This window comes from Salvia hispanica, chromosome 3, assembly GCF_023119035.1.
Source record: "Salvia hispanica cultivar TCC Black 2014 chromosome 3, UniMelb_Shisp_WGS_1.0, whole genome shotgun sequence".
NCBI lineage: Eukaryota > Viridiplantae > Streptophyta > Magnoliopsida > Lamiales > Lamiaceae > Salvia > Salvia hispanica.
The window spans coordinates 6,524,303-6,537,297 of NC_062967.1; the positions used below are offsets into that span (position 1 = coordinate 6,524,303).

Genomic DNA, 12,995 nt, shown 5'->3' on the forward strand with positions numbered 1-12,995 from the left:
TGGAATGTGGGGCCTATTACGAATTATGGAATATTCTAACCGGGACTCCTAAAGTGGGACACCCAAAATTAGTAAACCGGGACTCCTAAAGTGAGACGGAGGGAGTATAAAAGAGGCGACCATGAAGCCAGTCGCCTCGGCATAGCTAAGATTAGTCCTTACTCCTTTCCATTTCACCCGATCCCCAGTCCGCGCGCCAGCCCCTTTGTTTGAATACTCTGCTAGGAAAATCGTGTCAGACCGTGTAGATTCAGAGGGTTTCCAGGGAAACCATCCCCTCGGATCGATCAACCGAGACATATTATTCTGCATGAAGGCGACGGTTGCATAGGGCTTCCACGGCCGCCCTAGGAAGGTGCTTGTTGAATAATAGAATTGAAATGCGGAAATGTAAAAACTAAAATTAAAGAACATCGAAGAACTTTGAAGACTACATTTTGATAGATGGCTTGGTTGGTTTCTTCAATAATATGACACCCTTATATAGGGTATTACAAAACTTGTGCTCCAAGTATTCTTGGGTACCAAGCTAATGTATTTCTTAGCCTCTAAGATAATATGTTTCTTCTCCTCCAAGCTAACACATTTCTTGATCTCCAAGCTAATATATTTTCCTTTTTCTAACACTCCCCCTCAAATTCAGTAGTGGGATCTCCGATACTCAATTTGCAAAGAACACCTTCAAAGCTTCTTGAGTTGACTGTCTTGGTTCCTTAATTTTCTCTTAATTGATTTCTTCATTCCAACACTCCCCCTCAAGTTGAGTATCAAATCTTTCGATACTTAACTTGCACGATCTTCAATTTTCAAATTTGAGGATCTGCTTCATTTTTCTTCATTGAAAGTTTAGGCTCTTATCAAGGAGCTCTTCAATTTTTTTATGGCAGTTTTTGCTCGTGTCAAGAGCCAACTTAGACAGTATTTGCTCATATACCTGGGAGCCACCTAGACAGTTTTAGCTCGTATCTAGGAGTCATCTTAAATAGTTTTAACTCATATCCAAGAGCCATCTTGGATAGTTTTGACTCTTGTCGTGGAGCTAATCTAGACAGTTTTTGCTCGTATCTAGGAGCCAATTCAGACAGTTTTGACTCTTGTCCAGGAGCTAATGTAGACAGTTTTTGCTCGTATCTAGGAGCCATCAGACAGTTTTGACTCATGTCGAGGAGCTAATCTAGATAGTTTTTGCTCGTATCTAGGATCCAACTTAGACCATTCTCGGTCCATTCCAAACTCAAACTATAAGATCATTATTTTCATTTCTTTTATTTCTTGAGCCTAATAACCACTAGGCTCAAATTTACTTCTCGGTGACCACTTCGGGCGCCAAACTTCCTCCAACAGTATGGCGGTTCTCTCTCTCTCCGCTCAGTGGATGATCATCACTCATTTTCGAGGACCTTCTGACTTCAATACCGATTACTTGATGAAACTTCACCAGTATTCACCTATTACTTCTCGCCCTCTTGGCGACTCCATCTCTTCCGGCAGGGTATTGTTTCTCCCCCTCTGCTGGATAATTCTTCGACTGCTTTACCTTTCCGGGTTGTCTTACTACCAATCTTTCATGCGGTTGTATCTGGGATTCAGCTCTTTTCCAGCGGTATTCTCTCCACTAGTGGTTCTATTTTGAAGACGAGTCATCCGGTTGGTCAATATCTCGCCCTCTCAGCCGGATAACTCGTCGTCTTTTCCTTCGGTCTAATAGCCTTCTCTCCCCTTAGGCCGAATAATTCATCAATTTATTTGTCTCCTTCTCTCAAGACATTTCGGCGATATCAAATCGGTCTTCTTTGGCCTTCAAGACCACCATAGATTTGGAGAGGAGTTGTTCGGTTGCATTCTTCCTCTCCCCCTCGGCTGGACAAACCGTGAACTTCTTATCTTGACAGCTGTTGTTTTCTCTTCGGCTATAGTCAGCGTTCTTCTCCAGGTGTCACACCCCGAAAAACTCTTTTGTCGTATAAGTATATAATTATATAAATATGAAATTTTTAAGCAAACAACCTACCTGTAAAATTCGTAAAACACCCATATAAGATAAATTCAGAAATTAACATTTCTATTACATATTTCAAAATATCCTAAACTGTCACACCCCGACAAACTCTTTTGTCGTATATTCATATAATTATATAAATATGAAATTTTTAAGCAAACAACCTACCTGTAAAATTCGTAAAACACCCATATAAGATAAATTCAGAAATTAACATTTCTATTACATATTTCAAAATATTTTAAACTGTATTGAGACTGTCTCACCACTTTGTATATTATACATTGGTCTACATGCAAAATGACGAGGAAAAGAAGGTTTTTATAATGCGTCAGCCGCCAACCCTGATAACACGTGGAGTTTCTAAAACTCATATCAACCAAAACATCAGCGATATCTTTGCCTGAAAAATATTAGTGGTTTATATGAGCCACAACTCAGTGTAACGTCACAGAAATAAACATATCAAGCATATTGTTTAACTATAATACATCTATATAACTAGAAACAATAAACATCATAAACAATTTCACATCCATATGCATATGCCTTTATGATCCTTTTTTAATATCATGTGACTAATCAAGCCTGGTATCTGCCCGGGATTTCCATTGTATACGACCTGCAGGTCCCTTTTAATTATTTGACCTTTCCACGAAGGTCCCTCTTTGATTTGACCTTTCCACGAAGGCCTCTCTTTGCATTTTGATCTTTTCACGAAAGTCCCTCTTTGATTTGACCTTTCCACGAAGGTCTCTCTTTGCTCTTTGTACTGACCCGTAGGTCTATTATCATTGTATATGACCCGTAGGTCTTTTTTCATTGTATATGACCCGTAGGTCCATTGCCATTGTATATCAGATCCAGAGCTAGACAATCACATATCCTCTTTAATCCCATGATTCGAATGATTTGAATACCATACATCAAACATATCCATTGCACCAATTTCATATCCATATATTTCATCAACTAACTCCAATACTTATAGATAAACATATCAATTGCACAAATCACATATTCACATCATAGTACACCATCATTAGTCGTTAGCATTCCATATTCATATTCCAAATGCATCATAGTACACCATCAATATCACATAACCATTTCAAGCTCACATCATATAATTCATATATTCACTTCAATTTAACACATAGCAATCAATCACGTAAAATATGTAAAATTAAAAGTGTGATTTATACAAACCTGATTATGATATATACTAGTTGAGCACTTGATATCTCCTCACGTTCTACTATCCTTACTCCTTTCGTATAGCTGGAGGTGGTGGCCAAACAATTATTCTTTGTATTTCATTTTTCTTTTCTTTGGTGTCTGCCTACTCTTATTTTCTCTAACTTCCCTTTCTCTTCTCCGTAATTCTCTTTTCCTTCCCTTTTTTTCTACTCCTTTATCTACATATATGTATAGAGTAAAACATTATCAACCGACTTAATTTATATACTTAATTTTAAAAAGAAAAGAAAAGTTCGTCCACTGATAAATGAACATATAGTTTATATGTTAATAAAGAGCCGACACTTGTCAACTTATTGGTATAGGATCATCACAATGAAAGTCTAATTAATTATTTACATAGTATATTATATACTATACACGAATAGTATATAAATTAATTAGGATATCTAACTTGCACATATCAATCCATATACGTATTTTTGTCTTGCATGAAAACTTTCATATTCTAGGGAAAAATAGTTGCACATTTTAATTTATTGCTATTTGAATTTATTTGATATTTAAACACAATAATAACAATATTTACTATTATAAAAAATTTATTTATCATATGGCACCCACTAAATATATCTACAATCCAAATAAGAATATATTAAGACGTAATTATGCTAAATAATGGAGTATATCGGATTAAGGATGTCACACCGGGCGTGGTTGATCGGGGTTGGCCACTGGCCTTTCATCTTCTCACCATATCGGCGGATGGCATGCGGCCTCTTTGGCATTCTCTTTTGCCGGACCAGTTCCTGCTCGCTTTTCTTCTATGGACGACGCGCTCTTCTTTCTTGGTTGGAATCATCCGGCTGTGGCAGTTCTCTCCCCCTCAGCTGGATGATTCCTCATTCTCTCCTCCTCCTCCTCCTTGCTTTTTTCATATTTCTGAATTGCGGCGGAGTACCTTTTGGTCTTCTTTCGATTCCCCTCCTCCTCTAGGAATTTCTTCAGGAAAGGAATCCACTCCCGCCGGGTTCCGTATTTGCCCTTCATATTGTAGTAGTTTTTCTTGTCATCAGCCTGGAGCTTCTTCAGGACTTTCTTAAAGTCCTTTTCGTCGATTTTAAACTCTCTCGAGCAGGGATCGAAAGACATGCATAGATTGAACCGTTCCTGTTGCGCGGTGCAATTTCCACAAAACTCGGACCTTTTTGTACAACACTTCTTGATATCCCACTGCGTAGCCTTCTTCATCCTACATTTGTCGATCGGACAGCCCTGGCGGTGTTTTTCGAACCAGTGTTTGGTTATGTCGCAGGGACGATCCAAAATGACGCCATTGCACGCTTGATTATTGCACGCTTGATTGCAGCGATACAAATTCAGTTCGAGGCCTTTTCTCGGCGATACGTAAGGTTTGATGAAAGTTGTGAATGGTGAAGAATATGATCTCTGGCTAAATTGTGGTTTAGAAAAAGGAAAATATATTAGCTTGGAGATCAAGAAATGTGTTAGCGTGGAGGAGTCTATCCAAAAACTCGACCCGATATATTTTCGGGTACTCCAATACCCGCCCCGGTATCCATATCCGACATATCGGGTACCCAAATATCCGGCTCTTTACATGTGTTAATATCTTATAAAAAAATTCAAATTTTATATATTACTCCATAAATATAGAAATATTTAAATTGACTAATATCTTTAGTATTGCATTCTATTTTAAAGTATATGATTATATTTATGGGGATTGGTTATGCAATATGTAAGTAAAATAATAAAAGTTACGCATTTAATTAAACTATAGAAGCAACCAATAATATAATTCGAAAGTCAAAATAATTAACTAAAATATAAAAACCACTTGAGTTGGTTATGCAATACGTAAAACTTGAGTGTTTGGAGAAGCCGTGACCTATACTAAGAGAGATTGACTTATTTATATAAATTTAGAGAAAGTTAACCTAGTAAGTTGTAATTAGTAAATAAATTAGCACAGCTCTTGAAGTCCAAAATGGCTAACCTAATTTAAAAAATGCTTTAAATAATAAATTGGATATTTGGGTAATATCCAATTCCTATTCGGGTTACCCAATACCCGATTTATCTTAAATTTCAATACCCAATCTCATAACCAATCCCATAAAATTGGATATTGGGTATCCAATACCCGGCGGATATCGAGTCGGGTATGAATAAACCCAATACCCGAAATCCGTATTCCCACCCCTAATCCCAAATATCCTTCAAAGATATTCCTGTCTGCAGCAAGAATTTCACCTAAATCCTTCTCAAATCCACCTAACCAACAGCAAACAAATTCAAAAACCACCCCCGAGATCTAAACACCAACCATATTTAAGACAACTCTTTTCCGGCATTTGTGGAGCCGTTAGGGAGGATGTCATTCGGAAGAAAAGGAAGCTCTGAGAGCTGGCTGGAGAGAATACTGCCAGAAAAGGAGAAGCAGCCACCAGAAAAGACGAAGCATCCTCCACTGATTTCGGAACTGCAATGGTAGGGTGAAGATGGCCATGGAAAAAGAAGAGTTATCCGACTGAGAGGGCCAGAACCCGACCAACCGGACAGCTCGTAATAGAAACACCCTTAGAGCAAATGACGGAGGAATTGGCTAAGGGCACCTAGAAGATTGATGAAAATAGAAGAGAAAACAGCCCATTTCTGTAGAGTATGAGTTGCCGAGAAGGGAGAGGCAACGATCGAGCAGATGCCGAGAAACCAAAAGGAGTCTAATGACCAAGAGATGTCCGCCTTGATGAAAGAGCCTGTGGGTGAAACCTCACGATCAGAGACGCCAATGACGGACGCAGGAATTGAAACTCGTGGGGTCGAGAATACAATAGAAAATAATAATAAATATAGTATTTAAATAACTATTTTTTTAAAAATATTTACTTTAAATAGTTTATTTTCCAACTTAAATATTTGTTCTTGAAGTTATCTTTAAATATTTTTAAATTAATCTTATTGATGTTTATCAATAATTTTTTTAAAAAAAAATATAATGAAATTATAATTAATAAAATGAACATTATAATTATAATTACTCTTAATTAATCTATAATTTTTTTAACTCTATCACTTTTTAGAGTAGGCCCAATTATTTAGCCCATTTCGTACAAAAGTAAAATTACAACATGTATTCTTCTCCACACTCCATCGTTCTTTCCACTCCATCCAGGCGACTTCTCCCTCTTCCTCTCAGTCTCTCCCATCTATTCTTTCAATTGTTATTCTCTATCTCTTTTATTTCCTCAGAGGATGAAGAATTGCGGTGGAAATCTGTCTCTTGGCATCAAGACGGAACTCCGTGGGGTCGAAGTGGAGTTGTACCGGATCTCGGAGGTCCTTTAATGAAGTTTCCGGCAGCTCACGGCGGACGACGGTGGGGTCGGTCGACCCCACTCGACCCCACCTGGGTCCGTCAGTGAGAGACGCTGAGAATGCCGAGTAGGCTAAGGTGGCTAGAGATGTCGCCGCCAAGAATAGTTGTCCACAAATTATCCAGCCAGATAGTCACTAATGGAGCAGTGTCGCAAAGCCACTAAAGCCGAGGAGGTTGGCAAACTTGTCTCGATGAATTGTTCGGCCGAGGAGGAGAGAATGATGAATTGTCCAACTGAGGGGGAGAGAACTGCCACAGATGATTCCAACCAAGAAAGAAGAGCGCGTCGTCCATAGAAGAAAAGCAAGCAGGAACTGGTCCGACAAAAGAGAAGGCCAGAGAGGCCGCATGCCATCCGCCGATATGATGAGAAGATGAAAGGCCAGTGGCCAACCTCAATCAACCATGCCCGGAGAAGAACGCTGACTGTAGCCGAAGAGAAAACAACAGCTATCAAGATAAGAAGTTCACGGTTTGTCCAGCCGAGGGGGAGAGGAAGAATGCAACCGAACAACTCCTCTCCAAATCTATGGTGGCCGTGAAGGCCAAAGAAGACCGATTTGATATCGCCGGAATGTCTTGAGAGAAGGAGACAAATAAATTGATAAATTATCCGGCCTAAGGGGAGAGAAGGCTATCAGACCGAAGGAAAAGCCGACGAGTTATCCGGCTGAGAGGGCGAGATATTGACCAACCGGATGACTCGTCTTCAAAACAGAACCACTAGTGGAGAGAATACCGCTGGAAAAGAGCTGAATTCCAGATACAACCGCATGAAAGATTGGTAGCAAGACAACCCGCAAAGGTAAAGCAGTCGAAGAATTATCCAGCAAAGGGGGAGAAACAATACCCTACCGGAAGAGATGGAGTCGCCAAGAGGGCGAGAAGTAATAGGTGAATACTGGTGAAGTTTCATCAAGTAATCGGTTGCATATGGCTTCCATGGCCGCCCAAGGAAGGTGCTGACACCTCTGAGGTCTTGTGATGCTCGGATGGTGCTGCTCTGCACCACAATCCCGGTGCGGCATAGCCTGTCTATCTTGCCCTGGGCCGTGATGGCGTTTTGTTGGCCCGGGAGTGGCTTTCTCACCAAGATGCTGCTCCTTTGTATCACCATGGCCGCGTCCCCGAAGATGAAGTCGATCGTGCCCGATATTTGACACTCCCGGTAGAACTGGCGGTTCACGTGCGCGTAGAGGGTGTCTTGGTAGCCGTTGAAGCTGCACCGGTAGAACACAGACCGCTCCGAGTGTGAGACGAGGGCCACCGCTTGTTGGTTGATTGCTCCGGTCGTGTTGGCGAATCTCATGTCTCGGGCTATGAATCCCTCTCCTTGCACGGCTGATCACAAATTATTTTAGGGTTAGGGTTAGGGTTAGGATCAAACTAGGGTTATGGTTTAAAAAGAAATTCACATCCAGTTAATTGAAGAAAAAGAATTACTATTACATACTAAATGTGGCGGTGTCATAAGTCTTGAATCCAACAACAAAGCTCAAGTTGTAGGAGATTATGGTTTTATCAATCCCATCCCCAAACATCATCACATTCTATCTATCTGATTCAATCTTCACCTTTTCTACATAAACCCCACTCTTCACATAAAATACAAACCTCCTCTTGCTAAATCGTGGCGCATCCTTCACAGCATCCGATACCGTCTTATACTTCCCGGATCCATCTTTGGCCACCAGAACATGGGCACGGATCATCTTGGAATCCGCCTGCAGAAAAAACCTATCCCTATCACTATCAGACACCCAACCTGGATATTCATCTTCGAAATTCAAAACATCATCACTTCTCAAACTGGCCATCATTTTGGTGGCGCCTTTGTTGAGATCAATGATGTAATCCAGTTTTTTGTACACGGCTTCGAACATCACCCGGGGTTGATCCTCGAATCCGTCCACGCACGTCTGAAGAGTGGTGCTTGCAGCGCATGTCGAGGACAACGCTCCTCCCTCGTCCAAGGTGAGGGATCTGTTGAGGTTGCCCATCGCCAGTTGGAGAAGCTCTTGGCAACATTTCAGTGCGGATAGCCCAAGTTTGTTGTCTGCATCAATCATACTCCTCACTTCCCCCTTGTCACTGAAATAAGGGATTATTAATGCAATTTTTTGGATAGTTAATTCTATCAACTTCTTACCTTGAATTTCATTTGAAATTCCCCCCATCTCCAAGATGTTAAAGAAATCAACTGCTTCAGCATAGCTAATAATAGCTATGATCATTAACATTACAAGAGAAAGAGAGGCCATGGATATAACTATTACTACCTCTGTCCACGAAAATTCATCTCAGTTTGATCGGGCACGGGTTTTAAGAAATGTAATAAAAAGTGAGTTAAAAATGTTAGTGGATTGTGGGTCCTAGTTTTATATATTAGTTTTATAATAAAATGTGAGTAGGAATGAGTTAGTGGAATATGGGGTCCACTACCAAAAATGGTAAAAATGAAATGGGCAAATTTTAGGGGACGGACGGAAATGGAAAAATGGGACAAATTTTCGTAGACGGAGGTAGTATAATACTATTTTGTTTCTTAGAAGAAATTGGCTTATGAAAAATTCTCAAGATGTATTGTGCTTTATGATGCGGCATGCGTTTGTTAATTTTGTACTCCAATAATAACTTTTCTTATTTACAGCATCTCCTTAAGGTGTATACAAAATATATTATTTTTATTTACTTCTCATTAAAGGAAATATACTTTTCCAAAAAGTAAAACATTCCTAAGAGAAAAACATATAAAGAAGTAAATTATTTTCTAAAATTAAAAAATAGTACTAGATGTATTCTAAAATATAAAGGTATAATATATTCTCAAATATTTTCTCTATTGGAAAATGATTTTTTATGAAAATAAGGTAAATATGATAATTATAAGAGTTTATCTAGAGATAAAGATACCTTTTTAAAATGAACAAAAAATATAATAATACCTTCTCAAATAACTCTCTCTTTGGATAATGGTCTTTAGGCTTACACGTATATATTCATATCATCATGTCATTGATTTAATTTGGACAAGATATATTATGCGACTGATCAATGACTCATTCTTTGCTTACACCACTTTTTGCATAATTGATGCGATAGACATTATTTATCTATATATATAGGGAGATGATTAAAATAAGAATGCATTTAAATCCAGAAATGCAGCCCAAATCTTGGCCCTAGGATTAGATGATCTAATGGTCAATAATTAACCTAAAACACGGAAGGTCATAATTAAGTAGTTTTAGGTCATATTATAATATTTGGGTTTATGTCATGTTTAGATCATTTTAGGTCATGCTAACAAAGCATGACCTAAAAATAAACTAACTATGACCTAAAAATGTCCTACGTATGACCGTGTTCTGCATTTCTGTATTTAAATCTGGTCTTCATAGATCAAAACCATATATATATATATATATATATATATATATATATATTAGGGGCGCATTATGGTCAATAAGTGAAATTCTGTTAAAAATCAAAACAAATCTCAACCCTTGGATCCTGAGATTGGATGGATGTGATAAGTTACATTATTAGCTCAAAATGCTACATTATCATTATTAGACTAAAATGCTACATTATTGTACTAAAATAGTACATTATTAGCTAAGTTACATTATTTGACTAGTAATCTACATTACTAGATGACACGTGGCAATAATCTAACGGTTACATTACAAGATCCAATGACTGAGATTTGTTTTAATTTTTGACAGAATTTCACTTATTGATCTGTATATATATATATATAGGGTCTTGTTAGGTTGAGATTATTTAGCTAAATTGAGAAATGAGATGCAATATGGGCCACTAATCCACAAGATTAACAAAATGTCAACAAATACCACATTATGTCAACAAGGGGGTATAATTGTCTTTTCATTAAATTGTGTTTGAAATCATTTTCTAAAATCCTCTCTAAAACTCTAGCTTCAACATTCAAATCTTCAAATCTTCAACATTCAAATCTTCAAATCTTCAACATTCATATCTTCAAATCTTCAACATTCAAATCTTCAAATCTTCAACATTCATATCTTCAAATCTTCAAATCTTCAACATTCATATCTTCAAATCTTCAACATTCAAATCTTCAAATCTTCGAATCTTCAAATCTCTTCAACATTCAAATCTTCAAATCTTGAACATTCAAATCTTCAAATCTTCAACATTCAAATCTTCAACATTCAAATCTTCAAATCTTCGAATCTTCAACATTCAAATCTTCAAATCTTCGAATCTTCAACAATCAACATTCAATAAAATAGCACTTATAATTCACATATCAATATAGAGAATATCGAATGTCAACAACTCGTATTAAAATGTCAACAATGAACAAATAACACTTATAATTTACATATCATCAATACCGAGAATATCGAATGTCAACAACTCGTATTAAAATGTCAACAACTAAAAAATAACACTTATAATTCACATATCAATACCGAGATTATCGAATGTCAACAACTCATATTAAAATGTCAACAACTAAAAAATAACACTTACAATTCACATATCAATACCGAGATTATCGAATGTCAACAACTCATATTAAAATGTCAACAACTAAAAAATAACACTTATAATTCACATATCAATACCGAGATTATCGAATGTCAACAACTCGTATTAAAATGTCAACAACTAAAAAATAACACTTACAATTCACATATCAATACCGAGATTATCGAATGTCAACAACTCATATTAAAATGTCAACAACTAAAAAATAACACTTACAATTCACATATCAATACCGAGATTATCGAATGTCAACAACTCATATTAAAATGTCAACAACTAAAAAATAACACTTATAATTAATGTCAACGACAAATGTCAATAACAAACGTTATTTATGTCAACTACGATGTCAACAACAAACTTTATTTATGTCAACTACGATGTCAACAACAAACTTTATTTATGTCAACTATTATGTCAACAATAATATTTCACAAATAATTAATGTCAACGACAAATATTTTCATGTCAACGACGTATATTATTTATGTCAACAATAACATTTTACATATAATTCATGTCAACAACAATGTTTTACATATAATTTATGTCAACAACAATTTTCATAAAATTTATGCCAACGACTTATATAATTCATGTCAATAACAATAGTTATTATGTCAACGAGCTATATAATTCATGTAAAAAATAAACATTTTCATGTCAACAACTTATATAATTTATGTCAACAATAATATTTTAGGCAATATCACAAACACCTTATCTATACAACTCAAAAATTCCAGCAACACTTATAACACTTAAAATGTCAACCAAATCTCCTTCAATACTTAAAATGTCAACCAAATCTTCTTCAATTCAATTTAGCAGCACTGACATGTTATATATCACAACAGATTGATTATACAAAAGACAAATTCCCACAAACACAAGCGCGTAAAACCAGAAACGCATCTAAATACACAGATCAATAACTCGCAATCCGCATCGATTGAAAACGGGCAAAATCGGAAGTCAAAAATCGAAATCGAAATTCCAATTACAAGCAGCCACGATTAACAACTAAATCAGAAATCAGAAATCAAAATCGAATCAAATTCTCACTGAATTGATCGATTCCGATCAATGTAGATGGACAAGGCAGCGCTATTGGGGCACGCGGTGGATAGTCGTGAAGGAGCAGCGACAGAGGGCGAAGGAGGCGAGCAAAATAGCAGCGGCGTGCCGAGCGAGATCAACGAGGTGATCGTCGATCAGATTGAAGACGGATCGGAACAGATCAGGCGTCGATCTGCTGCGACGATCGGCCGGAGCTCTTTGCGGAGATCGGGAGCGTGCTGAAGGCGCTGGAAGCTGGCCGGAGAGGAGGGGTTGAACTGCCTGCCCTTCGCGCTGCCGAGTATCGGGCGGCGGGAGCTGGCCGGAGAGGAAGGGCTGTTCGCGGCGAAGGCTATAGAGAAGAGGAAAGTGTGGAGAAGTGGTCAGGGGAGATTCGGGAAGGACTGCAGAAGTGATCAATTTAAAATATAAAATTACCATTCTAACCTTTCATAATTATTTATCTAAAAATATTTTTTGTGTGGCAAAATCTGGACCACTCATTTAATAAAAATGAGTGGCTGATATTGAATCTCATTTCTCAATTAGCCTAAATAATCTCAATTGATCATGATCCTCTATATATATATATATATATATAGGGGTGCATTATAATGATAACCCCAATTTGTGTGATAACCCTATAACTAAATCTCCACCACACATTTTTAAAATATGTGGTCTAGATTTAATCTAACAAAACTATCATTTTATCAAATAAAACTATCATTTTCGAATATATTAAGGGCAAAATTGTCATTTCAATTTTAAAATTGGTGGGAAAAAAGAAAA

The 12,995-nt window shown here is 37.3% G+C and overlaps 1 long non-coding RNA gene and 1 pseudogene across 1 annotated transcript; both read right to left on the reverse strand.

Moving 5' to 3' along the window:
- Positions 1 to 54: 54 nt before the first annotated feature.
- Positions 55 to 8,863, reverse strand: LOC125209144 (annotated as a pseudogene).
- LOC125217050 lies at positions 2,176 to 3,391 on the reverse strand. The gene is made up of 2 exons (XR_007175552.1): positions 3,209 to 3,391; positions 2,176 to 2,402 (listed from the first exon to the last, which is right to left on the reverse strand). It is a non-coding gene; the product is annotated as an uncharacterized LOC125217050 (long non-coding RNA).
- Positions 8,864 to 12,995: the final 4,132 nt, after the last annotated feature.